General features: G+C 40.4%; 1 long non-coding RNA gene across 1 annotated transcript; it reads left to right on the plus strand.

Moving 5' to 3' along the window:
• Positions 1–4,381: 4,381 nt before the first annotated feature.
• LOC146782992 (uncharacterized) lies at positions 4,382–6,243 on the plus strand. Its single transcript, XR_014972404.1, has 6 exons — positions 4,382–4,525; positions 4,662–4,704; positions 5,154–5,221; positions 5,332–5,405; positions 5,646–5,729; positions 5,854–6,243. It is a non-coding gene; the product is annotated as an uncharacterized LOC146782992 (long non-coding RNA).
• The last annotated feature ends 2,038 nt before the right edge of the window (positions 6,244–8,281 follow it).

Raw genomic sequence — 8,281 nt, forward strand, 5'->3', positions numbered from 1 at the left:
TCCACTCCCTTCGAGGGACTTATGGGCAACGCAGAGGGCCTTAAAGTTGATTCTCTCCTGCACTAGGAGCCAGTGGAGGGGGCATAGCGCAGGCCTTGCTGAACAACGATTGGGGGTCCCCGTAAGCAGTCTTGCTGCACAATTTTGTACAATCTGCAGTTTCATGACCACTGAGTTCAGGGCACCTAGATATAGGGCGTTGCCATAGTCTATCCTTGAAAGGATTAGTGCCTGGATCAGCAGTTTTTTGTTTGAAAGGGAAGAAGGGGGAACACTTTGCGAATCATTCTAAGCAGGCCATAACACAAGGCAGCAGTCTTCCTAGCCTGGGCTTTAAAGGTGATGTCTTGGTCTAGCCAAATGCCCAGACTTTTTATCTCGGTTTTTGGGGCTGGTACCGGGTCCATACAAGCTGGCCACCCTAGAGGTTTGCCAAGAATCATAAGCTCGGTTCGCCATTAAGTTTTAGATGAGACAGACTCATCCACTTGGCAACTTCCTCTAGACAGGAGTGGAGGTCATTGGACGTCTGGTCCGCATGGTTCAATGCTACAACCAGCTGTGTGTCGTCGGCGTATATTACTATATGGATCCCGAAGGGGTATACAATATCCACCAACGGGGCCATATAGACATTAAAAAGAGTGGGGCTCAAGGATGAACCCTGAGGAACTCCACACTGTAAGGGGATAGGTTTTGATATGGTTTCACCTTCAAAAAACTGGAAAAATATTTCTTCTAGAAAAGATTGCAGCCATAGTAAGGCTGTGCCGGTCACTCCTACATTCCTGAGATGGTGAACCAAAATTCAATGGTTCACTGTGTCGAAGGCCGCACTCAAGTCAAGGAGGATTATGGCTGATGATCCTTCTGAATCAAGAATCTTTCTCGATACTTTCACGAGCGCTAACAAGGCATTTTCAGTGCCTTGTTGGGGGTGAAAGCCCGTTTGAGAGGTGTGGAGCAGATCTTGGCACTCGAGGAACGCGGAGAGTGAGTGGTTAACATATTTTTCCGCGATCTTACTGATTCCCGGAAGGAGCGATATAGGGCGATAGTAGCCCAAGTCGGCAGGGTCCAGATTGGTTTTTTATAGCAGCACTTTTACCATTGCACTTTTCAACTCGGGGGGGGCCATACCCGTGGTAAATGAGGCATTAATCAGGCCAGTGATAGTGGGGGCACCTGTTGATGCTACCAGTTTCAGGATGTTAGGTGGTGAAGGGTCTAGTGTCGACCCACTTTTGACCGAAGACAGGATGGCTAGAAGTGATTCCTGAGTCAGCGGAAGCTAGGTCTCCAAATAATGTTCAGTTTTATGTCGACCCAAGTCCGTATGCTCGATTATAATATTATGCTCGATTATAATATCACTGTCTTTTTGAGGAAGATGCTTAAGGATATTTTGTGCTTTGGTAGAGAAATATTCTACTTGTTCATTGCAACGGTGGCCCGAGAAGTCTGGAACCACCAGAAGGGAAGGGACTTTGAGTAACTTTTTAGCAATGAGGAAGGTTTCTCTAGGGGAATTAGCAGCTAGTGAGATCTTTTCCTCGTAATAGGAGGCCTGGGATTTTTTTTATTTCTGCCTTGTAAGTTCCAATAGGCGCCCTGTATTCCAATTTATTGTTAGGTGAGAAATCTTTCCTCCAAATCCTTTCCAATTTTTAACAATGCTGTTTTAGGATACGTAATTTTGGGGGAAAACCAGGCGGACTTGTGAGGTCCAGCTTTCTTCTTGATTGATTTTTTGGGAGCACCACATTGAGTGATCCCTCAATCCAGTTGACAAAGCTTTCATTAGCTGCAACTGGATTAGACTCAGGGTTCGGCTTGGTCTTTTCAAGTTCTTCAGTCCACCTCTCCAGGGGGAGTTTGGGTCAAGGACGAATTCGGGTTCGTGTCGACTGGGTATGTGATGCAGTGATTAGTGGGGACCATAGAAAGGAGATCAGAAAATGCTCTGACCATGGGAGGGGGATAGGATCTTTCCCCTTTAGGTCCCCCAAATTAGAAAAAAAGGGGTCAAGGAGGTGGCCTTTAAAATGGGTTGCTTGCAGGACCTTCTGTAGCAGTTGAAAGACCATGAGGTCTCAAGCTAGTTCGGTTGCAGTCAGTGCTGAGGGATCATCAAAATGCAAATTGAAATCTCTTAGGAGAGTCAAATCAACAGCAGCACTAACGAGATTGACAACTGTTTCTAACATGGATTTACAGAATTAGCCCATCATTCCAGGTGGGCGATAGATGAGAATACCTGTGAGTGAGAGGGTGGGGGTGAATTCTATTGAAAAGTGGGTATTCTCGCAGTCTAATAACGGGCTGCCTAGCAGGCGACAAGTCATATGGTCTTTATAAATCATAGCGATACCACCACCTTTGCCTGTCGTTCTGTCCACCCTCTGAATTAAATATCCCGGGGGAAGTGCTTGGATGATATCCGGCTCTAAGCTGGAATTTAGCCAGGTTTCTGTGATAAACAGAACTTCTGGGTCTGAGTCTTTTAAGAACATCGAGATCTCTGCCGTATGTTTGGGCAGAAATCTGTAGTTAAGTAAAAATAAGTTATATAGTTTCCCAGGGGGTGAGGGGGAAACAGTGAGTGAGGAAAATTCAAACCGACAGTCTAAACACCTGTCATGAAGCCCCTCGCTCGAGATCGAGTGGGCACATTTTGGCCCTGGGATTCTATTTGGCTGTTTAAGCTGTGAACTACTGTAGCGGTAACACTCTGGGGGAGGAGAAACAAGGGTTCTGGCCTCTGGGCCCATTCGGGCACGGACGGGTGCAGACTTGCTTGTCGCGCGCCCACTTTACGCGTCTGCTGGCGCCTGTATGGTGTCAGCCGTGCGTAGGGTTCCAGCTACTAGAGCGCTGACCCTGCGCCTGCAAGTGCGTGTACGGAAGAGAGAAAGGATGCCCCACTACTCCTGAGCATTTAACATTGGCATCTACTCACCTTAGACAAATCCTTGGCAAAATATATTACAGAAAAACCTACAGTAGTCCATAGAAGGGGTAGAACCCTCAGAGACATCTTGTGTTCCAGCTATCTTCCACCAAAGCCTCAGGGACACACATGGCTACCAGAAAAACCAAAAGGATTTTACAGCTGCACTCGGGGCAACATGTGCCCCTTTGCATGCAATAAAATCAAAGAATTCAAATGCAACACCACCACTGTGTATCACATTCGATAGTTTATAAACTGCAATTCCAAATATACAGTTTACTGTATTCGATGTCAATGTGGACTAATCTGCCTTGGGAGCACAATACGTCCTCTTAAGGAAAGAATTCAGGAACACATGAGAGCAATACACAACAATGATACGAGTTATCCGCTTGCGACCCATTTCAATACATGCCACCCAAATGCAAACTTAGCAAATATCAGCTTTCATGGCATTGCCCTGATCCAAAACAATCCAAGGGGCGGAGATAGAACAAAGATACTTAGAAAAGCTGAATCACAATGGATTCTCCGTCTTCGAGCAGTGGAGCTAGGTCTTAACATTGACAGGGAACTGCATGTTTTCCTTACAGACTAATAATGTATTTCACATGCTGTAATGAAAACAAATTAATAATAGCATATCTTACTTGACTGCATGTGACTGTTTTATGATACATCATGTACTTTCTGAAATTCCTCATGTACTGTTGTATTAAGCAAAATATTGATATGATAGACTGGTTTCTAATTAAGTAAACTGCAGCTCTGTATATCATATGTTCTTATGGCTTTTTAAATAATTAGTGGTTTACCCAAATGAACGACAAAGCAATCTATCCTTGATATGCATGTGTACTTTATATAAGAGGGGTGATGGTGCATAAACATATCTCTCTCTCTGACTCTTTTTCCAACTTTGGCTTTTTAAAAATCTGTAATTAGAAAGTTCACTATGCCCCCGGCATGTCAAACTATGTTGTAACAACATGGTCGCCAAATTTTGTAATATCTGTCCTTAGTATTTTACTGTGCATCTGACAAAGAAGAAATTATTTAAACTTCAAAGGTCCACTATTTCTATTAAGCAAAATTGCGGAAAACGACCTATAGTCAAGTGGCACACTTTAATTTTTGCTTCATTAATATAACTCAGATATTTATATTCACTCTTAAAGATGGATAGTACGCGAGTATGACTTGAATTTAAACTAACCCCTGTGAGTTTCTTTTTTTGATTTATAATGATATCTGAGTTTGCTGAGGCATATTAGACTTTCAGCCTTGAACAACATAAAAGAAACTCACGCATTCTTATTCTGTTTAAAGATGGCTGCCATACTAGTACAGCTTCAACCCGTCTTGGTCCTTTCTCTATTTTGCTGGGACCTTCAATTACCAACACTTCCGAAATTGGCGGCAACGTGATACCCGAAAACTATGTATTTTTTCCACCTTGAACCAATAAAGCGGAAGGGTGGCTTTTAAAAAGCAGAAATCAAAGACAAAAATTCCTTTATACTAAACAAAGGACACCTCGACAGACATATGGCGGGCTGCGCCAAGAAATAGGTAAATTAAAGGGACAGCTTTTTCACTGATTTTGAATTGTTAAAAAAAAAACAGGGAGATTACACATTTGCAGTTTGAGCATTAGGTCGTTTTAATGCCGTATCTAGATTTACATTGGTTCTCTATTTATTTTTAGGAGGGCTTATCATAGCCCCGGATACTTGTCTGACAACAGCCAAGTAAGTTTTAATCATATATATCGTACCGGGCGTAAACTTTCGGCTTTTGGGGTATGATTGACTGCTCGCAAAACGAACTGATAAAACCTTTCGGCTGTGACTTTAGACAATGACAAATGGATTTTGTACTAACAAGTCGCCAAATATAAGTGTATTTTGAATTTCCCTGTATAATATTAATAGATTCTTCTTATCTTCGACTTTTCATATTTTTATCTTTTGAACTACTTTGCTTCTGGCATCTTCAGATAATAAACCTATATTACTTATCTAACATATGAAAGTCTCTCCTTTCCGTAATAGCCCCTAGTCAAGGACTTTTTCAACAAGTTTACTTGGTGAGGGACCTTTTGAATAGAAATGGCAATGAAGCATATATAACTGTGTTGTTATCACTGATAGTTAAATATCAGTCGACTTGTTTCTTTCTTCTTATGTTTGATATTTAGGATCTTGTCTGGAACCATACACCCCTAATACTTACGCCTAACATATAAAGTGGGACTGATAGAGAAATGTAAGTTTAATTGCTCTTAATTTATGTCTGGTATGACGCACTGAGGATTACATATATATTAAAAAGGAATTAGGGATACAGCGTTATTGATCTTCTATCTCTTTTATCAGATATACAGGACTCCTGGTAAATGTCAATTGCACCGAAAATTAATGCGATGTACATGAAGTGATGCTATGTACTTGTGAGTCAATACTTTCAATTTATCTAAAAAAAAAAAGCCTGGTTATATGAGGTGCTATAAATGATTTGTAAACAAGAATAGAATAGGTTAAAATTATTGAAGAGACTAATGGTTCATAAGACTTTTCAGCTTCTCTTGTCCAATCATATATTATATTGGACATATATTTCATACATGAAAACTGCACAAATTACTGTTTGTCCCTTAAAGATATTGACCTCCAACTTATCTTTACTTAAGGACCAAAATTGGGGAAATACCAGACAAGAAGATTTTCTACTCTAGATACCGTCACCATTCCTTTGATATTGACATAAAAAACATGTAAGTGGCACAAGTAGAAAATATAAGCCACCAAGAGTGTATTGTGATCCTAAACTCATATAAATCCTAATTTATATGTTCATTTTTCGTTTTCTTCTTTCTTTCTTCTTTCTTTTATTATAAGGTCCTTGACTTTTGCCTTGGCTTTGAACGACATACAAGTTACGAGTGCCTTTTCTATATTTGGAAACATCTATTAGAGATTCATACTCTCATACCTTCATACCTTTTTTTGGACTTTCCTTAAGGTAGATCTGCTCATTCAGTAAATTAAAATCTTGCATGTTGACAGGATGTGCTTAATTTGCCCCTAGTACTTTGGAGATTCTTATCTAAAATTAGGCTATCATCTGAGTCTAGAATGTATTCCTTTGATGAAGAATTTAACTGTTTCTGCTTGGCACTAATTATGATTCACACACCTCACCCCTCTTAGGATAAGGTGTACTTTTGCACATGGGTCTCTTTAATTGGTCTTTCTGAACAAACTAAGTGATTGGTTTGATCGTGGTGATGGGTGGCACTAGAATAACTTAAACTTGCTGTTTCACTCTTCCTAAAACTGGATGAGACAACAGACAAATCATGTAGTAGGAAGTAAATGTATGAATATTAATTAGAATATTCTTTTACCTTTTCCATATGTAAATGTCATTTTCTATTGTTATTGTTCACACTGTTCACAGCCTTGAAGAAGTTACTTTGGGTAATAAAACACGTGTCGGCTGTATTCGATCAAAGACAACGTAGAGATTAAAAGAACAGAATCTCCGTGAAATTGGGACTGACACTTTTATTGTCTCACACTGTATATTTAGATGTTATTGTAAAATATAAAATCACCACAATATGATATTGAAATAACATTGATATATTAAAGCAAAAGTTTTTTTCAGTCTATACTGACTAAATTGGGTTATTTTGCCTGTGGACTGCTAAATAGGAAGTCAAACGGACCAGCTGTATTATTGAATGTAAATGCTATACACTTTTAGAGTGCCGAGGTAAATATTGTATTGTGGCAACTCATATAGGAGTCAATGGGACCTCTATGTATTTACATTTATGATAGCGGGATGTATCATTTTACCTCGAGTGGCACCAATACTAGTTTGTGCTTTTGAGAGAAAGAGATCAGTCTCTGTTAGACTATTGCTTAACTGATGAGCTGCCCTGCTTTCCTCCGCTACCTTTCTCTGTAATATATTACATTTAACAGAGCTCACCCAGTACCCAACAGAATAAAACAATTTTAAAAAATCAATGGCAGCAGATATTTTTAAAACCCAATAGCAGCAAACAGATAAAAACGGTCCGGCTTCCGCGAGGGTTCTAATGCCTCTGGTTACTTTGTTCTTTCATCAATCCCTTTGGCCCTTGTTCTGGTTAAACCGCAGCTAACACATTGACGATCCTCTGCTTTGTGATCAGTTGTTGGAGGTGGACGAGGGCAGCCATCGATCTTCTAAGTGGATGGGCATTGGGTTTGGTTGTTGTCGCTTTCTCAGAGGACTCGGATCCTTGTTGTGATTCACTGGTTGCTGCTATTTTTTGACACATTTTTTCCATATTTTTTTCATTGTGTACGATTTGAAGCACTTGTTGCTGCAATGATAAAATATTTGATCCTCTTCACCCATCAGTTTCAATCTTTTGTGACCTTCATCTTGCCATATTTCTAATGATATAAAAACACAAATCAAAAATGAAAATCTCTGGACAGCAATATTTCACAGGAATATATCAAGGGGTCAGGACTTCACAGCCCTGTGCACACTAAGCCCTACATTGTCACCTGCAGTGTATTTGATTTGGGAGTTAGGTCTTGCAGCTGCAGACTATGCTCTAAATCATGCTTGGACGAGGCTTGCACTGGTACTTGCTTGCTGGGGCTAAAAATGGAGCTGATAGGAACTGATGAGATAGTTTTCAAAGAGATGGGTGAAGATGACCTGTGATTGGATCAAACGGAGCTGAGAAAATTCAGCCTCTGCAGAAGAAGGTGGAGTGGTGAGTAGAGAAGAGAGAGATGGTAGTGGATAGACACTTGGTGAACTATAGCTGAATAACAGACATGATGGAGCAGGTAAAACTAAATTTTGTATACCTTCTCTATTTTGCATGAAAATACTAATGACGTAATCAGTTTATATATTAACCTGTATTAACTGTGTGCTGTGATTTACTAATCAACAAAATGCACCTTTGTGAAACACGAATTTCACGCGGGACTAATTGCTATTTGCATGGCAGAATAACTTTAATGACTAACTGTGGTACGCCTATTAACAATAGAAGGTGTGGTAATAGAAAATTGCATGATTTATGTTGCTTTGGTGACGTTTGCATTCCTGTTGGGACCAAATGGTGAGTATTATTGCTTTAAATGTCGCTATAAGCTAGGAAAATATTAATAAGTGTTAGACGGCGACCTCAGAGGAGCCCGGAAAGGGGGTCCTGACTACCCTGAGACCCACCCTCAAAGTATCGTAGCCGGGCACTGGCGGGAGACTCCTCAGGAGGAGAAATCTCGTATCGAGGATTGTACTTCT

Source organism: Triturus cristatus, chromosome 12 (genome assembly GCF_964204655.1).
Source record: "Triturus cristatus chromosome 12, aTriCri1.1, whole genome shotgun sequence".
Lineage (NCBI taxonomy): Eukaryota > Metazoa > Chordata > Amphibia > Caudata > Salamandridae > Triturus > Triturus cristatus.